Here is a 23,753-nt window from a genome sequence, read left to right on the forward strand (position 1 = left end):
TTATAATACACTGAGGGTAGAGATGTGTATTAGCGTGCACATGATAATGGACAGACTGAGCTGATCAGACTGTCAGTTGACAGATGCCCCCAGCCTGTCAGTCAGTGGCCGGTCATGTGGCGGTCCGTGCTGGGCATATGGAGCAGGCCTTCGTTGCCCACAGTGCTGCCAGAGCCAATGTCACGTCAATTCAGGCTGAGCTGAGCACGCTGGGGAAGGTATGTGTCACTCTCAGTCAAGGTGCTGTCCTCGCAGGAACGTCAGTCACATCTGACATTTGCATAAGAATGATGATATTCGCTAATATGAACCTCTTGAAAACTTTTATTTTGCTTTTCTTACAACAAACTCTTCCATTGAACCAGCAAGACACAGTCACAAACCTAATTTAAACACTAAATATCTGAGGTGTTAACCTTCGATTATTACTATAAAATCATCAATGCATCTCGATGCATCCCATCAGGTTTTTTGTCATATAATGTTTTCGAAGATGTCAGTGAGATGAGAGTTAAGGCCTCATTCACGACTGAACTAAGCCATTCATCACCATCAGGTGGACAAGGTCGAAATCCTACCCGGAGCGGCACTGTACTCAGATCAGGCCCCCACAGTCGATACCGACACTACTTTCTAACTTTTTATAACCCCGTCAGAAAATAATCAAGCAACGTCATTACGATAAAATGGATTATGTTCTGCAATGCAGCAATACAGAATCGTCCACGTCTGCATCATGATGCATCGATTATGAGATTAATTTGAACACCAAAAAAAAAGTATCTTTTAGACTGTGTGTTTCCATTGACCTTTTGGAGACCTCTCCTCCCTGGCTTCTATGATCTATTTCGAACATTATGATTAATTTGCACCAACTAATAACTGCAATATTCTCTATTCCTCTCTGTGAGGAAACTGGCGTTTTCTTTTCTTTTACTTCCACAGCATGTCAGAGAAGCAAATGTAAACTTCAATGTTCTTGCTGTAAATTGTTGAGATTTTGTCCATCGTTGTGATTAGGAGAAAGTCACTGTCTTGAATGTCTTAAATGTCTGAGGAAGTGTTGGATTAGATGAACACTGCAATTAAAAACCAGAGCATGAACACTGGAATCAAACACAACTTTTGAGCTGCAGAGACACAGTGGTGTTTTTCTTCCTCTTCTTCCTCATCTCGTCATCAGGACGTTCATTTTTCTCAGAGAAACAATACAACATGAAATTAAGTTGCTGAGAAAATCATATGAATAAAAAAGCCATATATATATATATATATATAGAGTATATATATATATAGAGATATATATATATAGATATATATATAGATATATATATATATAGATAGATATCTATATATATATATATATATATATATATATATATATATATATATATATATATATATATATATATATATATATATATATATATATATATATATATATAAAAAAAACATTTCCCACTCAGACATGCATGGTGGTCTCTTTACCACTCAGCCCTTTGACTGGTTCCAGAAGGATGAATCAACTAAGAAACAAGGGTTGTGTAAATCATATTTGATGTCATGCATTCAGTCATTCTGTCATTTTTAAGAAAAATCTTGAAAAAAAACTTGACTGAAATAAAAATACATAAAAACTCTGACTTGAAGTGTACATCTAAACCCTCTCAGGACCCTCTCAGGACCAATCACGCCGGCCGAGTCCTGAGCTGGCAGATGTGTGCAGTTACGGCGTCCGCTCTCGTCCCTCCTGTCATGTGGTCACAGCGTAGATCAAGCTGCAGTTGTTTAGATTTATGCCCGCGTCGTCATGAGGACTCGCCACACCAAGGACCGTGTGGGTTTCCTCCTCATGTATCCCCTCCCAGTCGTTCTGGTGGAGCCCGTTCTTCGGGGATTTTCCTGCCGACTGTCAGCCTGAATTTGGCCCAGTCGAGTTCCAGTCGCGTGTTAGCACACCATCGCCCGTGCGCTTGCCAACTCCAGTTACAGCTGATGCTGCGCTTGGCCTCAGATTCGCTTGCTTGCAGTCAAGTAGCAGATGACATTTTAAACTGTGTATTCATGTAAATACCTATTACACACGAGGTTCCATCTTTGCCCAGCAGGGGCGCTGTGTAGCTCACACCACCTGCCACAGCCGGTAAAGCACTAGAATCACAGTGAGAGAGAGCAGAGCCAATTTAAAAATAAATATTTACAGGGTGACTTGCAGTGAATTGTTGTGTCCATAAAATCTTACAAATACATCTTTTATGTGTATACCGACATATTTAACTCACGTTCACTGTTGGATTTTGCTATTCTGGGACTGTGTATTTGCTTATTTGTACAGCGAACTTTTATATTATACAGTCGGCATAGTGTCTGTGCTATTATCTTTTGCTGCTCTTATCTTGTACTGTCCACTTCCTGCCCTGACAGTGTAAATTTCCCACTTGTGGGACTACTAAAGGATCATCTTATCTTGTCTTGATTAAAAGGTTTGGAAAATTATGGATTTGCATTGTTTTGTTGTGTTTATGATTTGCCTGCTACATGAACACATCTCACAAAGTATACAAATTGTCTACATTTTCAATTGTGCCCAAACTTGCAGTGTGTTGTGTTGTGTTTACATGAAAGCTTGTGCTATTGGTCAAAAATCAGAACCAACCCACAAACAGTTACGTTCTTCCGCATTCTCCAAATATTGTGGGAGAATATTGTTTGAATTTGTGAAGGTGTCGTAATAGTGTACGAATCATATTCCAATTCAGAAATAGCAAGGTCATCTGACCCCCTCATTCAGAGACATGTACTTATGCTGTAGAAGGGCTGGGAGGGGGGTGTCTGTCCTCTCTCTATCCATCCATCTCCTATCTGGCTTCCCAGCGGGGGTGTTGTTTATGGAGCATTATAATTTATAACTGAGCAGAGTGGATTTAATTTCAGCGCGAGACCTCGCCAGCAGGGCGCCATGCTGCAATCAGAAGAATCAGCGCGCTCCTCGGCCTGCTGAATGGAAAGTATTATCACCGGCCACAAACGGACACTGTTTCCCCTCAAACAATTCCCCAGCCGCCCGCGGACCCCCAGATCCTCTCTCATTCATCTGCCCCGGCTGCCCGGCCCGGCCCCTCGCCGCCGACCTCTGTTTCATGTGGCTTTCTGTCTGACCGTGTGCACACTTTTTAGTGTCTTAACCTTCACAATTTATCTTGAATAGTACAGCAATTAATGCACTTTAAAACATTTTATACAGGACCTTTAGCATTTTCATAATGCATCCGTTATTTACAAGATTAATAAAACTGTAGTAATAGTGCTACTATTAGCACGCTTATTGTCTTATTGAGGTATCTTGTCATTTGGAATTAGTGTATAAATTAGAATGAAAGTGATAATTAGCGATTTGGTTGCAGGTCTGGAAGCTCTTATCAGCTCCGATGATCCATGGACCTCCTGTCTCCCTCCTCTCTCATCCTTCCAGAGCTCTGCGCATGTTTCTGTGTTTTATTGGATTCTGTTGGAGGCTCTCACAAGTTGCCATGGCCGAGTGACATCTGCCAGCTTTAACCAAGGTTATCTGCTGCTACTTAGTTCATTCGTCTCGAATGCTGGACCTGATGGAAAGGACGTTGTTGAGCACCCATCTGAAGTACCCGCCACGGACGGCGTGGCTTTGGCGCGTGGGAGGCACATTCCTGCCCCGTGATTGATCTCGGTTAGCGATGGGGCAGAGGAGCTGGGGAGGTTCGCCCGGTGATCCATTTCTGGACATAGTGAACACACTGTGACCCTGGCGGCCTTTGATGTGCACAGTCCGCTGACACGGCAGTGCCCTCTGGTCCCAGGCAGCGGCTGCGGTCCGATCGGGTCAGGGGAAAGTGAATGTGACCCTCGGATGTACCCCAGCGCGCCCTGCCTTCTCACTTGCAGTAATTGATGGCTTTGCATTTCCAGGGACTTTTTGGGGAGCCAAGCTTCTTTCCCCGGCCTTCTTTCACCAGAAACCAGTAATGGGTGTGGGTTGGCCGGAGAATACTTTATAGACTGTGAAAAATAACGCTCACGCACCCACAATAAAGCAAATGGTCTCAGGAAGCCACAAGTACATCATTGATTTTCCTGGAAGTTTATATATAAAACAGGGCTTTTAGCTAAACGCGAATACCAGGGACAGAAGACCATGCTGCCTTAAATGATACGGCTTCCTCCACCATCTCCATTGAAAATAATGACTGACGGTTGGACGGGAAAAAAAGAAAACATCTCAAAATATCAGGTTTGGACTCGGCCGTTTATGTGTTGCTAGAGATCTATTAATGTTGTGAACGAACAACAACAAAAAAAAAAAAACAATCACAGCTCACGATAAAGAGATCTTCATGTTTTGGTCCCTTCATATTGGAGCAGATGCATTGGAATATAATCCAGTAATCTGGATCTTTAAATCCTGTTTGTCTCCATGGTAACCTGAGTTGGTGAGGATTGGGACGGGAGAAAATCACGGCGTCATCAATGGCCGTGCACGTTTACATTTAACCCCAGCGTACGAGGTGTGGAGGAAGGACAAAAATGGCAATAAAACGCACAGGTTTTCATGCACGTGTCTCTTACAGCCGCCGTCACATTCAATATCTGAAGTGAAGGCAGCGATGACAGCCAAGCAAAGTGTAAAAAAACTTCCCCTCCTGTCATGGAAAAGAATTAATTGCTCGCACACAATATTTTACATCAAATCATGGTACATAAATGAAACTTTAGTAAGAACTGAACCCAAACCCTAAATGAAGCACCCCTTTCTATCCCCTTGTGGGGACATTTTAACTTTTGAGGACATTTTGCAGGTCCCCACAAAAAACCAAAGAACAGAAGAAAAATTTACCAAAGAAAGTGATGATTTGTGTATATTTAGGCTGCGGCTCATATCACAACAACGGTGTTTTATAAGTTTGTGTTTATGTCACGACAGGTTCCCAAGTGAAGCCACCAGCATTCGTACTCTGGTTTAAACAGTGACTGTCTTTCTGAATTGACCCTGGATGACCAGCGTTGGTTTCAATTAGCGCAGTTAATATCTCGCCGTGAGGAGGGGGGCGGCACCGGGCGGCTCTGATTGGGGGAGCGCACGCGATCCGCCTGGCAGATCAAAAGGGCCACTTGATGAACGGCAGGGCAGGGCGGACAGGGCTGCGGCCGCTTTAACTCATTGATCAAGGTCCTTCTCAGTTCATTAATTTCCACCAACAGGCGGACTCTCGCTGTCACCGCAGACACACAAAGACATGCACACACACACACACACACACACACACACACACATGAATGTGTGTATCCCAGCAGTTGCTTTCTCAAACTGCTCCTGACACGCATGGTGGAACATTCGCTGTTTATCAGTGTTGTGCCGACTGAAACGTCTTCAGATCGTGTATTTGGAGTAAATATTGCCGGTATGGCACCAAATATTTATTCACCCACTTGTGTCTGTGACGACGGAGGAGATATAAGGGCAGTCCCCGTCTGTAGCCTTTCCCAGGTCACGAGCCACCGTCGCAGGCGAGGCGGGGCACGGACCATCAGACCATGGTTGTTTGTTTTCTTAACCCTAACGTTCCAGGAAGCAAATTCACATTGTTCAAATTTGCAATTATTAACTACAATTCCACACACGTATGTAATTCTGATATTTATATCCGGCATAAGACATAATCAGAATCAGAATCATGTTTATTGGCCAAGTATGTGCAAGCACATACAAGGAATTTGATTCCGGTCGATGGTGTCTCTCAAGTACAAAGTAGAAGACAACAACAACGACGACAACAACAAACAAGGATGTGTGTAAGTGTTGTTTGTGCAAGTTGTAGTTGTAATATGTTTATGCTGTTTATAAATATATATACTGAATATAAATATACGTATGAATGTACATAGGTCTATAAGTGTGCAGTACAATACAATAGAAAAAAAATCGAAATCTTATAAAAGAGTGTACATAAGGGTGTAACAGGACAGGGACAGGTCGACAGAAGGAACATGGGGAAGTTTCCAAACGAAACAAAGTCCACTAGAGGTTAGGATGGTTTCTTCTAAAGTCGGATCTTTCAGACACCCTGCAAGACTGGCACAGTCTGGGAAGTGTCAGTGCTAGTTGTCTGTGAAAAAGTGTAGTGTACAAAAGTGTTTCCAGATGCCTGATTGTTTTAGCCCAAAACTCCAGAAATGAGCCAAAACATACAAAACCGCTGAAAATCTCAACCGCAATCTCTGTTATGGCCACCTTGGGACCATGTCTACTACGAGACAGAACCACATACATACACCTTATCACAGCGTTTTAATAGAAGAATCCCGATTGTGGAACTAGTGCAAGCCGTGTATATAGCGCCTTCAGAATCTCCAAGTGGTCATTATCAATTGAAAAAAACCTTCTTTTGCATGGACTGAATTGATTTCGGATTTGAGGCCCAGCAAACGCAGGGCAGGTCTGGGGGCGAACAACCAGTGGCTTCAAGGCTCCAGTAGGGAAACCGTCCCAGTCCTGCCGCGCATTGGAACGGCCTGCGGCGGTAGTTGTAGTTGTAATATGTTTATGCTGCGCGGCGGACACTCGCGTCTCCTCTGGATGTCTGTGTGATCTACCACCTGACATATTAGTGACAGCATTTCGTTAAATCTCGTAACTGCACCCTCGCTGAGGAGGAGGAGGAGGAGGAGGAATAACAGAGCTCACCTTTCAGGGTTCACAGGGCCCATATGGTTGCGATTTGATGAAACACGAACGAAGTTGATTGGCTGCAAGATTTACTGTAGGCGAATGTGGGGTGGCGCCCTAGCCGGGTAATAAAGCCAGAAGCCTGACAGATGAGTGGCACATATCACAGCCACTGGCAGCTTCATCCGACGATGACAGATGCTCGGAAGCGCCATCGTCGCCGTTATTAATTCTCTGGAAATCTGGCCGAATAAATAAAGCCTCAAACTGGAGCAGCGGATTACAGGCAAGCCGGTGCCACGTTGGCAGACCTGTTAATAACAGGCAACCTGGGTTTTGAATATGGACACCAGCCCCACCCCCCCATCACACACACACATAAACTAGCACTTAATGTCACAGCCAGACAAACGTGATGGTGATTGTCATTACAACTTATTCGACTTATTTCAATTACTCCCCACTGCAATTTTGACAGTCAGTACACTTGTAACAAATGTCATGTTATGGTTCATAAAAAAAAAAATCCATGTTTTCTCTCTAACATCTTCAAATTTGCTTATGTTTTGTATTGTCCATGCATCTCATGATTATGATTCTGATCTGTTTCATTCTGTCAAACTTTGAGTTACTACTAATCCACTTTCATGTATTTTTCACTAATCCACTGAAATGTATTTTAATGTTTCATTTTAAAAAAGACTCATGTGCTGAGACGAATTATGAAGTGACTGGGCACTTTATATGTATGAGGCTTGTCTGCTAGGGTAAGGTCAACGGCGTCATCAAAATTTACATGAATACACGGTTTAAAAAGAATAGAAACTAAATACTCTTTTTGTTGGTGTGTAAATATTTCTGTCAGCCGGTTTTTAATGATGCTTTTATAAAAATCGGAAGAGCCCATTGATGGGCGGAGCCTGTGAATATGTCACATGCACAAAAATCTTTGAATATCAAGCCAAATCATCAAACATCGTTATTCATGTAAATCCTGCTGAGGTTGAGAGAATAAGGCCCACGTTTTGACTGTAGCACTGCACTTAGTGTCAGTGTGATTTATTGATTCTGAAAATAGCTGTAAACGTGTGGCATAACAGCTCATCAATAATAATAAGACATCATACTGATCAATATTGTACGTTTCGAGGGGTTTCGAACTCTCCCAGCTTCCAGTGACGTGTTGGGAACCATGCATCCCTGCAACTGCAGCATTGCATTATCGATGTAAAACTTTTTACATTTGCACGATTGTCTGAGCCGCTGTATAATTACTGGGTCACGACCCCCTGCTCACACACAAGTAAACGCTGCAGCCTCGTGTTTAATTTACGCCGCCACGCCCCGGCGTCCAGGATTAGGGGCAACAGGCCAGAGAAACGGGATTCCTGCTCCGTACAGGCACAGCGGGGATGGGAGAGGGCTGCCGTGAGTTCGCACCAGAGGACTCGTCTGGCAGCCGCTAATGTGGATTAAGTCCCTCTTGTCCCTCTTGACACTTCTGCTGTACAGCCGAGGCTTAGTGCCACTCATCGGAACGATTTGTTTTTGATTTCTACCCTCAGCGTAAAACTGAGGACGAACACAGGCCGGCCTCATGGGTGCGTTTGGCGGCTCATTACACAAGAGGCCAGTGCCCGTCTCCACAATCGTCCCGTCCCACACCAATCCCCCACCAGAACCGGACACTTCTGTCCTGCTGCAGGATAAAGGGAATGTGGTTTAAATTTGGTTTAAGGGTATTGTTCTCTACATGGATGTGTAATGAATGAATAACACACCCTCTCTTTAAAAAGGAGAACATGAGGATACAAATGAGGTGAGTGTGTGAAATAGTGAATGCACCTTTGTGAATAAATGAACCAGTGAAAGAGTGAAAAGGAACTAGTGAGTGAATCAGTGAGTGGATTAAACAGCAACTGATCAGTGAACAAGTGAAATATTGAGAACAGATTTGTGTCCAATTTGGAAATGAACAGTAAGTAATTGAATAAGTAAATGAGTGGGTCAGTTTGTGAACATGAACGAGTGAATCTGCAAGTATAACTTAAAAAAAATAACAGAGTGTTGAAGTGCCCAGTGAGTGAATGAGCGGTGGGCGGGGTCAACTCCTCTCAGACATTAACACCGCATCCCCTGACCTGCATCTCCTTGTCATCCTCAGGACTGGGCCCTGATGAACTGACCCGATGACCTAATTAACGCCGGTCACCGATGTTAACGCTACCGAGTGAGAAGATCATCGATACACGCTGCGGGAGGAGAGGTGCTCGCTGAAGGAGAACCTCGTTAGCGTCCCACCCACACGCCTCATTATGCAAATGAGGGCCCAGACACAGAGCTCCTTAAAAGCCGTTTGAGCAAATTAGCGTAAAAAAGTTGTCGCTGTGGACAGATGTCACCCCAATCAGGCGTCTGCTGGCCTGGAGTCTCTTTGTGTGACAGAATGAGTGACCCCCCCCCCCCTCCCATCCCAACACACCACGCTCACAAACGCCTGCCTGACCCTGTTTGGTCCCTGAAGGCTTAACCCCGTCTTGATGTGTGGCAGATTAATTTTGTATGTGCTTTATGGGGTGAGAGAGGGGGTAAATGGACATGGGGGGAGGGGGTGTATTTGTCACCTCGACTTGCACAATGCTTTTTCGTCTCTCTTAGTCCTGGTCAGCCGTTGCTCACTTCCCAGAATCCGCACACAGGGACGGCGTTAAGTGAGGTCAGAAATTTGGCCTTCGGTGTTGGGGTGCGTGTGAAGTTAACCTGCTGCCAGACCCTCCCAGTGCTTTCGGGGGGTTAAGGGCCACACTGAACCGTGCCAAACTCACAGCGTTAGCTGCCCTTAATCTGTGGGCGTGATTACCCTCCACCCGGCCTGACCCCCCCCTCCACCCTGTGGCTATGGGGGTGGCAGCCTGCCCAGTTCCAGCTTTAGGAATGGTGATGAGGAGGGAATCAGGTGATGCCATCTAGCACCTATATTAGAAGTAGTGAGCGGAGCGCGTAGACAAATGTCACGTTCGTCAGCGCACTTGTCAGTAGTTTTGAATGAAAGCGCCTGATAACCTGCATGTTGGTGTTGGTTGTGGGTGTGTTACCGACAGCAGGTGCGGAGAACGGAGGGAAAGGGAGGAGATGGACACGCCGCTACACCTGGGCGTGTGACATATTGACTAAGGGAGTAGGGGTAAGAGTTGTCACATAGACCAGGGGCAGTGGTGGCCTAGTGGTTAAGGAAGCGGCCCCGTAATCAGAAGGTTGTCGGTTCGAATTCCGATCTGCCAAGGTGCCACTGAGGTGCCACTGAGCAAAGCACCGTCCCCACACACTGCTCCCCGGGTGCCTGTAATGGCTGCCCACTGCTCACTCAGGGTGATGGTTTAAATGCAGAGGACAAATTTGACTCTGTGCACCGTGTGCTGTGTATCACATGTGACAATCACTACAATCACATCACCTACAGGCTCCTAACCTTTTTAATAAATGTTTTTAATCTTTTGGGTGTCAGAAATAATTACAAACCATATATCTGTATATCTGTCTATACAGAGGTGACTTCGCTGGTAAGGAAACGTTTCAAATCCCAAACCACCAAGGTGCCGCTGAGCAAGGTACCGTCCCCACACACGTTTCCCCAGGTGCCTTTCATGGCTGCCCACCTCTCACCAATGCAGAGGACGCATTTTGTTGTGTCACTGTGTGCTGAGGTGTTTCACAATGACAATCATTTCACTTGAACCATGCACTCTATGCGGTGTGTGTGTGTGTGTGTGTGTGCATGTGTACTCTCTGTTGTCTCCACCCCTTGTTCTGCTCATTTGTAATTTTCTGCACATCTGGTCACCCTTCCTGTCACCTGCACTTCCTCTCTAATGACCTCTGTCCCCAGGCACTGGACGGACTGAGAACCGTGTTAACGATCACGACATTTCTTTCTTAATGTCACAATAAAAAAGTTCTAATATAAACCCGGGTTTAAAAAAGTGCGGTCCATTCAGAAAAAAACCTCTCACCACATCTCCGGTCCGATGGGCAGAAGCGACCAGTGCTGTCTGGCGGTGACCACCTCGCTCCGGAGAGAGAGAGAGAGGGGAAAAAATCTGGTGAACCACATTTAACACACCCAGGCACTTCTCCTGGCGTGATGGCCATGACTGGTCAGCCCTGATCCCATGAGGGCCGACGGTCAACACCGAGCGGCCTGATTATGTCATTAGCCGGCTGGTTTACAACAGAGCGCACTGTCCTTGCCGTAATCCTGATCATAAGAGCGCAAGGAGAACCTGCCAAGCCCCCTCACCCCAGCATGTTCGTGCCGGACCCTCGGAAACTCGATTATCAGCACATTTCACAGCTCCCCCGGCCGTCCTGAGCCGGTAAACAAGCCGGCGAATGAACTCTGCACCCTGCGCCGCACCGAAAACAGAAATGACCGGCATGTGATTCTGGTTAAGCAGAAAACCTCTGGACCCTGCCCCCCCCCTTTTTTTTTATGTTCTCTCTCTCTCTCTCTCTCTCTCACCCACACACACACTGGGCTGACTCAGAACATCCCATTCGACATGAGTGGAAAAGCTTCACCTGCATTAAGAACTTTTCACACGGTTTTCCTGATTCATTTCATCCAGCCACTACATGAAGGACGACATGACCAATCCAGATGTGTGCGTGTGTGTGTGTGTGTGTGTGTGTTTGTGTGTGTGTGTTTGTTGTCAGTATAAATCTGGACAAACCGAGGCTTACTCAGTCTTCCCGGAATTCTGACTCGGCCTGTGAAAACGGCGTGTGAACTTTTTACACGACCGTCATGGTGCAGTCAGCAGAGTGAGGTGTGAGGAGGGAAATGTGTGTGTGTGTCTGTGTGTGTCCCCTGCTGGACTTTATTTAAAGCAGAGTAAAGACAGAATCGTGATGACCTCCATTTTATTTCTGGCAGGTTGACTGGTCGTACCTACACGACAATTCGCCCTGAATGGAATGTTAGTAGAACGTTAGTACAGCATCAGCAGTTTAACATTAATGATCAACCGACGGATTCATCAGGTGAGAACCGACACATGTTCCTTATTCCCATAAAGACACGGAAGTGTCCCCAGGGGCATTATTTCTCCAAAATCTAACATTTTAAGATTGTTCACACTGTCTTTATGGAAGGAATAGAGCACTGAGTGTAAAATATTTTTTTTAAAAAATCATTAGGGGGAGTGTTCAATAATACCACATTCACAATTCACCCCTCAGAATGCTTGAATTAAAGCATGTAATGGTGTGTAAGAGCTGTCAGTCAGGCCAACAGACGCCTCCCACTTTGACATTTCTGTTAATAAAAACATTAATGTTCAAGCTCAACAACTTAATGGCTGGGTGGGTAGTTAGTTCCTCCTCTCCCATAGATTACCAGCAAGCAGACACTCCTAGTTTCTGTTTATTTCTCTATGTCCTGAAGACAGACTTGACGCATATCAGTTGCATACGGAGCGGCGTTTACGACCTTTATTAAATAACAGCTGCCATACTCTGCCGAGATTTATCAGTCCCCAATGTGTTTATAACCTTCACTGCAGGAGAACGAATGCTCAATAATAATAATAATAATTATAATATGGCTAATAATAAATCATTATTGCTGCTGTCCACAACGTCAGCGTTCACGTTCCTTCAGAAAGGATGGAGATGGAAACATCGGGGCCACATTACGTCTTTAACTCATCACTCCAGGCCACATGTAGACAATTTTGAAACCCAACACAGCAGTAATAGCTGGGAAAGGGCCCGTGTCTCTGGACAGTGGCCCTGATGGAGATTGATGACTTTCAGTGAACCGGGCCGGAGCTCCGACAGCCCTAAAGTGAAGGGGACCCATGGGGCCGGAGGGGTTCCTGGGCTAATAGTCTGGGCCCATTTGGGAGGAATTGGTAGCTCCGGTGCGTGCTTTGTCACAGCTTTAACACGTAGGGCTGTCAAACGAGTGGTGGAGGCACCGGGCAGGGTCAGCCCCGCCATGCCCCTCGATCTGGGAATGAAGACCACAGTCCCGGTCAGCAGGATGGGGGGAGGGTGGGGTCAGCAGCTGCTGGAGCATATGGGCAGTTTCCCTCTTCCTGAATCGGGCTTCTCTTTGAGGGCGGCTAATGGTCCACAGTAAGCATCCGACTTCACGTCTTTAGCAGCTGGGTGAAGGCTGGGGGGCTTGAAGGTTGGATGGCAGGTTGGTTGGCTGGACGTAGCCCCAAGGCTTGTCCGCCCCCCTCCAGATGTAGGTGGACTGAATGTGCTTTGCTCGGCCCCAGGGAGAAGACTCCGGGGGCAGACCGACGACCAGTTGAACCAGCGAGAGCCTTTGAGGTGGAGAAAATGCCTGAGTAGCTTTGCATTTAAAAAAAAAAAAAAAAAAAATTTGGAATGAAATTGTTTTGGTGCTAGTAGCCTAGTTTTTAAGACACTATGAACCAGAAGACCCAGGTTCAAACCCAACTGAGTGTCTCCAGGGGACTGTCCCTGTCACTACTGATTGTAAGGTGCTCTGGATAAGTTTTTCCCTCTTATAAAACAGAGATGGAGTCCTGATTTCACAGATGGCATAAAACTCGAAAATCTAAAATATAATCATTCTGAAGTGATGATTTTCTTTAGATAGTGCTAGTTTTATTTATAACAGGCTACATAGCATCGTAAAATAAGAATCATTTGAGAAACTTTACTTCTGCTCAGCCATAATTGATCACATAAAATGTACAATATTTCACATTTTACGCATAATGACTGTAGGAAATATGAAGGTTTACACTGATGAATTAAATTACGAAAATGAGGTGCGCTGAATGTCAGGCTAACGGTGATGTATGAAGCTGAGTGCATTTATCCTGCGCTCAGGTTACCACGTTGTTATTACCATTACGCTGCGGTTGACGCGACCTCAAGCTTTTCTCAGCCCCTCCAGCTGAAGGAAAGTCGCACGTTTGTCTTTTTTATATATTTTTCCGTGTATATTTTCCGTGCCAGACGCAGTTAGCGGTATGCATTACGCCATTGTGTTTTAATATAGAGCCGCGGCGCGGTAAATCTGATAAAGTCCGAATGTTTCCTGTATAATGTCCTCATTGTGGGGCTCGCTGGAGCTTGAAACTGCAGCCTGAGATGAATGATGGGAAAGGCCTGGCACTGGGAGGCTTGCGTTCGGAGCAATCATCTCATCAATCAGGGGGACAAAAAAGCAGCCACCTCCTGCTCTGTCCTTTGTGCTCAGCCCTGAAATATCTATTGTATCTTCTGCTTGCTTAGACTGTCACACTATGTAATTGGTTTAATTGGTACAGGAAACTGAGCGCGGGGGGAATCTGACACTACTTTCCACCATCATCCCATCAGCCCGAGGGCCTCCGCTTCGGCGCTCGGGGTCACGACCTAGTGCCGCTATTGGTGGGAGCACCGGGCCGGCTGTGGACTCAGAAAACAGCCAGAGATGGTGACCTTTCAGGCACGTTACAGGAGGAAATGGTAGCGCAGAGCAGCGGTCGCTGGCGCTTGCATCCATATGAGATCTGTTTAACCCCAATTAGAACACTAATGCGACGCAGCTTGTGAGTGACAGTGTCCTGGAGCTGCCCATCTCCTCCGAGGATTCCTGTCTCATGGGAATCATGTCACTCTTCTTTAAGGGTCAGGGTCATTCCGACTGGCGTTATCCTAAAGAACAGTTGTGAGGAACGGGGAATATGTCCTCTATCGTTTGCTGGTTTGCTGGAACTATCTACCCTTCCAGCCATTTTGTGTCGGTGTGTAATTATTTCTGACACACAGAAGATGAACTTTAATGATTTAATGTTTTATAAAAAGGGGAGGAGCCTGTTGGCATGCTTCTTCATTCTGGAGGATTTATATCCCCTCCTGTCAAATATGTGACACGCCCAGGTGTAGGGCACAAACATGACCACGCCCACTACCAACACCAACGTGCAGATTACCAGCACATTAATTCAAGCCTTTTTACTGGAGAATTTGTGAATGTGGCCTTACATGTCGCCAAGAATATTGTCATTTAATTCCAATTGTCATTTAAAAACTTTACATTTAATCAAGTGATCAGTGTAAAAAAAAGTGAACACCACTTGATAATCTGTTTTATGAGCCTGGCTTTCCCATCCAGTCTCTATTCAGCTGAAGAATGTACAGTCAACAGTTGCAGTGATGGAGAAATTCTCAACCAAAAACATAGCATTTGCATATTAATTTGACTGGAAATGGGAGGCTGAGTGTAAATTGGACCGAGCAGGATGGAACTCAGGCCTTCAGGCTGACTGTTTACGGACTCAGGAGAGACCACCACCCACATCTGACCCCCTCGTTTGGTCCCGCAGCGTGTTTACCGGGACGCCCCTGGGACGCTGTCTTCCTCTGTCAGTCTGACCGTCCTCACACACGAATGTGCAAACATTGTTCCGCTCTTCCTCCCTCCTTCTTCCTCACGTTTGAGTCAACACGGCCATGTTTATTTGTTCGGAATCGAGGCCAGCCACAGTGCTTGCAAATAAAACAGGACGTCTTTTAATACTGTAAACTCGCTCGGAATAAACCGCGCGGCCAGAGAATGATGGGGACGGTTATTCCAAATATTTTTTCCCCCAAAGTGCGCGGTGGAGTGCCGCGAGTCCTGCCAGGAAAGCACTTAATAGGATCCCGTCTGCAGAATTCCCGCCCGGCTCAATTCAATTTGTGTCCGTTCCCATCGTGCATTTAAGAGACGAAACTTTACACGGACCTTTCTGGGGTCCATGCACCGTGATCACGGAAATCTGATGGCCATTAGTCCAGTGTCCTTTCTCCAGGAACCCAGTGTTCAGGAGGAGTGGCGGTGACAGTTGCGTTCAAATCTTTTAACACCTTAATTTTAGGACTGTCGATCTATACCTTTTTATAACCTTACCAAACTGCACTTTTTGGATTGAACTGAACAGGTGCCGGTACAAATTTAAAGGGACAAAAAAAAGGATTATCGTCTCTTTCAGTGCAGCACAGTGAAGAAATGTCTAGACACGGTGCACTAAGCATTAGGTGGCATGTACACACTACATTAAAGAGTTATGTGCACTCAAGGAATTATGGGAAGACAGAGGCTTGAAGAAAGCAGAGTGACACGTTTAATGCAATGTGAACAAGATGGGACGATTTTACAGTTATGACTCGCTATGGGACAGGCGGACAGAAGAAAAGTCACAAGGTTAAGTGTGTGTGTGTGTGTGTATGTGTGTATGTCTTGCCTGTCTGAATTATATCTACCATGTTGGCCTCAATATAATTGCAGTGGGTGGCCTAGCGGGTATGGATCCGTAATCCACGTGCCACTGAGGTGCTACTGAGCAAGGTGCCGTCCCCACACACTGCTCCCCGGGTGCCTGTCATGGCTGCTCACTGCTCAATAAGGGTGATGGTTAAATGCAGAGGACACATTTTGTTGTGTCACCGTGTGCTGTGCTGCTGTGTTTCACAATGACAATCACTTCACTTTCACTTTTTCACTTTCATAAGTCCACAAAATATGGTCTTTTCACACCCATGAAATGTCCCATGATAGACCTTTGACCTTTCCTGGCCTTTGTCCCGAGTGACATCCAAAGCTATGACCATTGACTGGTCAGGGGTCAAACTAATACTAAGAGTTTATTTCCATATATGAAACTATGGTGACATAGTGACCATATCTAAAACAGCTGAGGGACCAACAAGTAAATGATTGGTCAGTCATACACAATCATAGACAAATATGGACAATTCCAGAGCTTGTGGGTCATGAATAATGAACCAACATTATGATGCCGTAGTAGTGAATGGAGGTTCTTCTACTGTGAACCCAGACTTTTTTTTTTTTTTACTCTACAAGCTTAAGTAGTTCTTTGAACCTGACCAGCCACCCAGCGCGGAATCCTGAGAAAATCCCATCCAGCCCTCTTCCAGCGAGGCCATGCATGACGAGAAGGCAGCCTGCCCTTTCATCAGCGTTCTTCCAGTCTCCTCCTCTCCCCATCTTCCCGAGGCATTAGATCCATGATAGGAGTGCGCTGCGTTGAATATTTCATTGACTGTCTGCCTGGGCGTGCTGACCTGCATGACAGCCTCAACTCAGCTTCAGCTGGAGACAGGCTGTCGGGCCACATCACGCAGCCGAGCGGAAGAGCCCTCCCCCTCCCGAACTCCCATTTCCTGAGAATAAACGTCCACAAGGCCGGCCAGCAGGGACCAGGAGGGACAAACAAACACACACACACACACACACACGCTGCGCACTTATCAACACACTGCGCACACCGGACACGCTCGCCTGCGCTGTGGATCTCTCTCACGCATGCAAACGTAAACACGCATTTTAACGTTTGGAAGCGCCTGCTGCAGCTGTGGGTTCAGATGATCCTGCTGTGTGATTTACTGCGAGCACGGAACCGCGCTGCGATTACACGGCGAATGATATGATGGGGTGAATGAAGGAACATATACAAGTGAGTGGATTGTAGCCTAGTGGGTTCAAATCGCACTTACTATCATTGTGTCCCTGGGCAAGACACTTAACCCTAAGTGTCTCCAGGGGGGGACTGTCCCTGTCACTACTGATTGTAAGTCGCTCTGGTTAAGGGCGTCTGAAAAATGAATTTCCTCCTCATTTATGTTCACTTGTGGCGTAAACTTGTTTATCAGACTATATTGTACTATATTGTTGTTTTATTCTGTTGAGACACCATCGACCGGAATCACATTCCTTGAACGCGTTCACTTACACACTCGTGCATGAAATGATTTGCATAAATTCCCAATTCACCTTTCTTCTGGATCCCTCAGCGCACTGCAGGTCTGCTGCCGGACTCCAGGGAGCACGGATGGAGCAGAGTCAACAGCTCTCTGAAGGACACATTAGCTCTGTGATGGAAAAGGCCACCTCTACTAACAGCAGTCAGGCCGGTCCTTAATGCAGGCGAGGGGACACTTCCAAATCCCCGCTGGACCTTCTGACATTTGTCCTTTCAGTTGCGGTGTGCTGAGCTGACAGGCCCAGGGGTCAAACGGGACTTCAAATGACCATCAGGCCAGAGCCAGTAGAGCTAATGCACAGGAGAAAAATAAATGGTCCGAAATCAGGGTGCACCTCCAGCTTCAGAGGAATAGAACCCCACCATGGCGGCAGGAGACATTAACTACTCGCCATTTAATCTCAAAAAATCCCGTCTGAAATGCTTCCACACCAGTTCCTCACTGTGGCTTGTGACGAATGTTCATGTCCCTTTAAGTCTGGGAAAGTCAGTCCGGCCTCAGAGTCTCACCAGGCCGCAGTCCATGAAAGTTTGATGGCAGAATTAAGTGGCAGCCGATCTGACACCTCAGGGCTGCGGGGTGAGAGGGAGGAAAGTGGAGAAAGTCCCAGAGCTTCTCTGAAGTTGTGACGTTTGTCTTGAGGTTGTCAAACCAGAAGAATTTATATACAGTCAGGTTTACAATGACTTCAAAATGAGTTAAACACCATGTTATTACACTTTAGAATTATTCATAGATGCTCAGAAAATACACTTTCTTTTATAGTAATACAATTGTAATGGTGCCAATTGGTCCATTGGTCCACAATGTTCACAATAGTTTTTCTATTTTTAAATAGAATTTAATATATGCGAATGCTGGATTAAACCCAAATATAAAAGTCTTTTTTATGATTTCAAAGTTCATTTCTAATGCTTTCTAGTGCTTTAAAAAGTCTGACTTCAGCGGCTCCACTGACCTGATATGAGCGGTGCAGGAGAGCAGCCCTGTGATTGGCCCCCATCGTATCACGTGATCGCTGCCAGAAGGGCTGAGCATACGCTCCATCAGATCAGGTGCAGCCGGCCAACACGCACACTTTTTCTTCACACGTTGCAGTTTCCATCTGATGGGAATTTCCTTCGCGTTATTTCTCTGTTTTTAACACACACACACACACACACACACACACACACACACACACACACACACACACACACATAACGCCTGCAGCGCTGCGCGGCCGACTGTTGTCTCTGGAGTGTGTATGTGTGTGTCCGGGGTGTGAGTAATGTGTCTGATCGCTTACTGCTCCAATTCTACACTCCCCTCCACAGCAATGAAGAACGTGTCCTCACACACACACCTCCTCGCGGCGCAGAACGCCAGCACCGTCGCACGGGCCCGTCCGCCGTGAGGAGTGTGAAGGCCAGCAGCTTTGAAGCGTTGCTGCCCGGGACGATGGAGGTCCGCCGTTTATGAACCACGAGCTTGATCCATCCCAGCTGCTTTACAGAGTTGGGAGAGGCCGACACCCAGTTCCTCTAGAGAATCTCTACATACCACCATCGACTTTATTGACACTTTCAGCTTTTAATCAGGTTTTTTACAATTTTAGATGGTCCCTTCATGCAAACGTTTGGGCTCATTTTTGTGGCGTTTGTGGCATCAGGTGAGCGCAGACTGACTGCCGACTGTTCATGCAAATCAAACTGTCCACACGGGCAACTCAGCACCAGCGTTTGGTTGGCAGCCCGTTCGGGTGCCGTCCAATATACCCTGCATGCGGCGCTTTCCTGGCGTCGATTTCTACGAAAGTCCAGACGAAGTTGCAGTTATACGCCATTTACACTCTGGAGGACTGAATAAATCCCATGATGTTTTATGAGCACATGACAGACATTGACCCATCCCAGCTCGTGCAAGAAGCAAGAATGAAGGGGTCCATGTCCTCAATGCAGAACTACTAACCAAGATGAGTGATTACTGCCCCCACAGGTTCATACACGAAACTACAGCATCACGCGAACGTCAATGAAACGGCAATCGAATGCAGCAGACAAAAGTCCAAAAACGTGTACGGTGTTCGTTTCGGACATGTGGACGAGGCCTTAAAGTGATCTGTGTTGCGTCTTGAAACATGGCTTTGATGGCTCAGACGACAGAACTAACAGTTTTAAGGAAGAACAAGTTTAATGAACAGACACAATTTATTTTGTTCGAATAAATGCCTTGTTCTTTGATGTGATTGGCTCATTTTATTGCCTGCTAACCCGCCGAGCATCAGATCATGGAAAGTAAAACGTGTGATTTTTCACCGTGCCAGTCTCTTCTCTTTTGTGTAGGTGTGTATTGTTGTGCGTGTGTGTGTGTGTGTGTGTGTGTGTGTGACGATGTGGCTGGCAGGCTTGGAGCCGTCTCACATGCTTTTCACTGACAGCATCACGCGTTGTAACACCGTGACCTCTGTGACCTCACATTAACTCACTGAGCTCTGGCTGGGAAAATTTATGGGACTTAAAAGTTTTAACATGTTTTGGTAAATGAGACGATTATAAGCCATTTTAGTGGATTAACGCTCAGTGGTCAGTGCAGAGCGAGGGCTCGCTGAGGCTCGGAGCTGTGGGCTGTAATGCCCCGAGGCGTTAGTTTTGGAACGAGCATGTGCTCACACACACACACACACACACACACACACAAATGCCTGCCTTGTTTATGCTTACTTCCGCTCATTTTGAATCCATCTTGAACGAGCGTATGAAACATATTCCCAAGATTAAACATCTACACGCATGAATGCGTGATTTCTTAAATCCTGCCTACGCACGGTCTGCTTGACAGCTATAAATTTCCCTCAAATTGTGTGCATGGGAATGAGATCAAATCAGGAAATATGCTCCGATGTCCTCATATGGCAACATTTCACTCCGGGGATAGGGGGGAAAATTGTTAACATTAATTTGACACTTTTTAATATCTCACTGGTTTTAAAATGCGTTTGATTTTAATACAATACGCTATGATAACATAAAAAAAAATAATTTAATTACCTAAAGAGTTTATTTTAGAATTTTCATTATTTTCATGAAATATTGGCATGATGCGTTTATAAAAATACACTCTGAGCAGCAACCCAATATTTTTCTCCATCTGTAGACTTCATTAGTTTTTACAGAGTTGGGAGAGACCGACACCCAGTTCTTTTACAACATCTCTACACACCACCATCAACATTATTGACACTTTCAGTTTTTAATCAGGTTTTTTCGTGCTTTACAATTTTAGATGGTCCTTTCATGCAAAGGTAGCATGCAAACGTATGGGCACGTTACTGTTAATAATTAAGCGAGCTAACATTATTCTCATCAACAAAAGGCTTAAAGTTACATATGGCATAAGATAGAATTTATTTACACAGTTTGAATTACACAGTTTGTCTCTATCCTAGAGTCATGAATCTGCCCATTCAGCCATGCAGAAGGCTTCTAATTTTGCAAGATTCTCAACTCATCTGGGCCACTCTATGTCTTCTGTTACCAGCATATCATTGTCTATTCTATAATATTACTGGAGCAAATAAAATGTAACATTGGTGCTTTTTTTATTGACCACAGTTTTATTCTTATTTCAACCAGTAACGGTGTCAACCAGAACATCTTTTAAAACTAACAAAACGCGCAGTAATGCGAAGTGAACAAGTTTGCTCTTTTTTGTCCATCATCACCTGCTGCCCTTCTACATGGGAAAATGTTCCCTCTTGCTCCAGACCCATGAGGCCAGGCGGTGCTGAGAGCCCCCCGCTTTGATCTGGCCCTCAGTCATATTTATGGAGCTGCTGAGAGCAGCTTTCCAGGGACAGCAGACAGAGGAGAGGAGAGGTGTGTGTGTGTGTGTGTGTGTGTGTGTGTGTGTGTGTGTGTAAATTTGTTATCTTTATGTTATGACATAAGCAGCTCTTTGAGCGCTTGAGAGGGACATGATAATTTCATCGTGATTTCCACACCCTTTCCACCACCAACATAACACATAAAAAAAACTCACACAACCCACCCTGTTGCCGTGACCCTTTCACCTTTCAACTCTATTTGAACCTCCAGGATGGTTGTGCAGGAGGAGTGTAGGTGAGCGCCCCAATCCAGAGGGGGTTATGGGTCCGAGGGCCACAGCGCTGCTGGATGGAGGCCCCTGCCCCGGCAGCCTGGCCTGTAGTAATGAGCTTATGTGACACGCCATCACACTCTGGAGATCCCGCACCTCGCAGCACCGACTCTTAACCACGAGCAATTATCCCGGTGGCCGGCTGGAATGCAACATTAGGGAGCAAGAAGGGCGCCTTTCTGCACAAGGCATGATCTCCAGGCTACAGGTTTGTACTGTTCTTTTTTCTCCCAGGGAACAAAATTCATGAACATCCTTCCATGTGTCACCTGTCACAGAAGTTCCTGAAGTCATCAGCGCCTGGACTCAGGTGGTCTGTTGATGGACAGTAGAGCATAAAACCGACATCTCCTGAATCCAGGGCGGTCCCGGCTGTTGAAATGAGGGCAGCAGATGATGAGCCTGGGGAGGTGTGTGTGTGTAAGGTCCCCACAACGCAACTGACCATGTGTTTGTGTGTGTCTTCACCCTTTCCTTGGTCGCCACAAAACAACTGAACATGCGTGTGTGTGTGCATTCAGCCTCTCTTGTCATCTTTTTGTGTATGCATGTCTGTGTCTGTCTATGGTTCTTATGCTCATTAGGGTTGTCTTAAACATTCAAATGAAATGATATAAAAGATTTAGACCTTTATAATGCATTTGTTGTGTAATTATGACCCTAGAGTCCCACAAAACAACTGACCGTGGTGTGTATGTGTATATATGTTTGATCTGCCACCTCTTGATTCAGGCTCACTCTCGGACATCTGTAAAACGTCACGCTAGAGACCTTGTCTTAAATGCCTTGTTTCCTTCCTTTATCTGTCATTTCTCCTGCTGGGTATCTGCCAGCATGTGAGAGAGAGAGAGAAACGAAGGGAAAGTCTGGTGAGTAGGAAAGCAGCTGGACGCGCACTGGTCAGGTGACCTGTGGCGCCGGGTCTGTGTAAAGCATTACTCACCGAGCGGAGCGGCGATGCTTTTACCCCCCTCCCCCGTCTTATGGACGTGGACACGCCGCTGTCCCCATTTAGACATGCTGGCCATAAAACACACACACACACACACACACTCACACTGAAAGTCTCACAATAAGCCATGACGTTAACATGCCCCGACTTTAATTCTGGACACTGATTAGATGTAGGGCCATGTTTTTTGTGCTATTTAAGACACAGAGTGTGGGTTTGAAATTAGTATCCAAAATGTGACTTAATAGAAGACTCATAAATTAGCCAGTCGTAGTTTATTACGGGCTGATTTTAAAAGTATATATTATTCCGAGACTTTCCATTAAATCTCTTTGCCGGGGGGGGGAAGAAAAAAAAAATCCTATTTGCCAGTCGTGGACTGAAGTCCTGTTGTTCTGAAATAGCAGGATGTATTCTTCCTCTTCTTTTCAATTTGCCGCCGCATGCCGCTCCGCTCGGCGCAGTTATTATTTGCCCCTGGTCGGACGGGCAATTAATTACTTACCTGAAGTCCTTACCTACCATTACCGCTTTCCTGTTTTCCTTCCTTAACCGCGGAGCACAAGTGGCCGAGGAGCCGAGAGCGGGGGAAGCGCTCGACACTGGCGAGGTCAGCCCTATTATGGAGGTATTAGATGGACTGAAGTGACTGCATTCCGGAACCAAAGGCCTCGTAATTAAGGCCCATTTCTGAATGTCCCTTAGCAGAGTGAATTAGCGGGTCCTTGAGTTGCCATGCGGGGGCCGAGGGCCGGCGTGTGTGTGTGAGTGTGCCTCCGAGCCGGCCTCTGTGCCGGGCCCGCGATCTAATTATCCGAGATAATTGCCGGGACCTGGCTCCGGTTACAGGCGCCCCCTTTCTCCCTCTCCGCTCTCCCTCTATCCACCCCGGCCTCCCTCCTTCCCTCCCTCCCTCCCTCCGCCTGTCTCCGAGTCACTCGTTTCTTCCTGGCTTATCAGCACACAGCCTCCATATCCCAAAGACGTAACTGAAGCCAGCGCCGATTTTCTCCCTAACAGAATCAGTTCTTTTTTTAACCAGAAAACGAGTGGGAAAAGGCAGAATATCCGCGTCAGATGCGAGTTTGTTGCACCGAGAACTCGCTCCCTCGTAACAGCGTTTGGTGCATTTATTATACATGCTCTCCTGAGCACCGCGTCTTCTCTCGC

General features: G+C 46.0%; 1 long non-coding RNA gene across 1 annotated transcript; it reads left to right on the top strand.

The window, feature by feature from the left end:
* Positions 1-16,740: 16,740 nt before the first annotated feature.
* Positions 16,741-19,716, top strand: LOC114792935 (uncharacterized). The gene is made up of 3 exons (XR_003750173.1): positions 16,741-17,187; positions 17,525-18,549; positions 18,811-19,716. It is a non-coding gene; the product is annotated as an uncharacterized LOC114792935 (long non-coding RNA).
* The last annotated feature ends 4,037 nt before the right edge of the window (positions 19,717-23,753 follow it).

This window comes from Denticeps clupeoides, chromosome 6 (assembly GCF_900700375.1).
Source record: "Denticeps clupeoides chromosome 6, fDenClu1.1, whole genome shotgun sequence".
Lineage (NCBI taxonomy): Eukaryota > Metazoa > Chordata > Actinopteri > Clupeiformes > Denticipitidae > Denticeps > Denticeps clupeoides.